We start from the raw sequence: 817 nt of genomic DNA on the forward strand, positions 1-817 counted from the left end.
TACATATCGGATTCATATAGCTGACGAATCTCCTTGTGGTGGAAACTAGAGCTCTAGATACCCCGGTATCGAGCAATGCGAGTAGCTCGATACTCGCTCGAAACTCGTTGATTGCTCAACTGCTTAAATGTTTGTTGAAAATTTTCGCCTTTTGAACAATTTCATAACAAAAGAAAATTTGTAAATTGTATTTGTCAGCAGCTGCTTTCTAATTCATATTAAATAAATTATATAATTAAATACCAATGTAACAATCTTTGCATTATATATCAATAATTTGAAAAATTTAAAAAGTTGCTACCAAAAATGTCAATATAATAAAAAAACCATGGTGTAATAATAACAAGGTGTTGTCAGTAACTTAACCTCACTTTTTCGGCAGGTCTATTCCGGTCACGCATTTTAAAGTAGTAGAAAAAGTACTAACTATTTACTACTTTTAATCCGTTCGTGCATACTATTTCAAATTAAATGTAGAAAAATGTTTAATTACAGGCTTATAAGCCTGAATATATGTTTGTATCGTAAGCTCCACACAGGTTGCACATATATTGTAACTTATAAAAAAGTGCAGGCCGTAAAATAAGGCAATTTCCTATAAAACTGTAAATGATTTTTTAAACAGATTAGTAATAATAATACTAGATTGGCGCTTACACATATGTTAGTGTTTGACCGAGCTTCTCCAAAGCGGACTCACAGTTTTACGCCGACTCCGAACGGCGATTGCATTTTTATGAGAAGCTGTTTTTCATGGCAGTAATACACTCGGAGGTTTGCCATTGCCTGCCGAGGGACGACCGCTGTTAAGAAAAAA

This window comes from Rhagoletis zephyria, unplaced genomic scaffold (assembly GCF_001687245.7).
Source record: "Rhagoletis zephyria isolate East Lansing unplaced genomic scaffold, Rhagoletis_zephyria_1.1 Rzeph_scaffold_01999, whole genome shotgun sequence".
NCBI classification, from domain to species: domain Eukaryota; kingdom Metazoa; phylum Arthropoda; class Insecta; order Diptera; family Tephritidae; genus Rhagoletis; species Rhagoletis zephyria.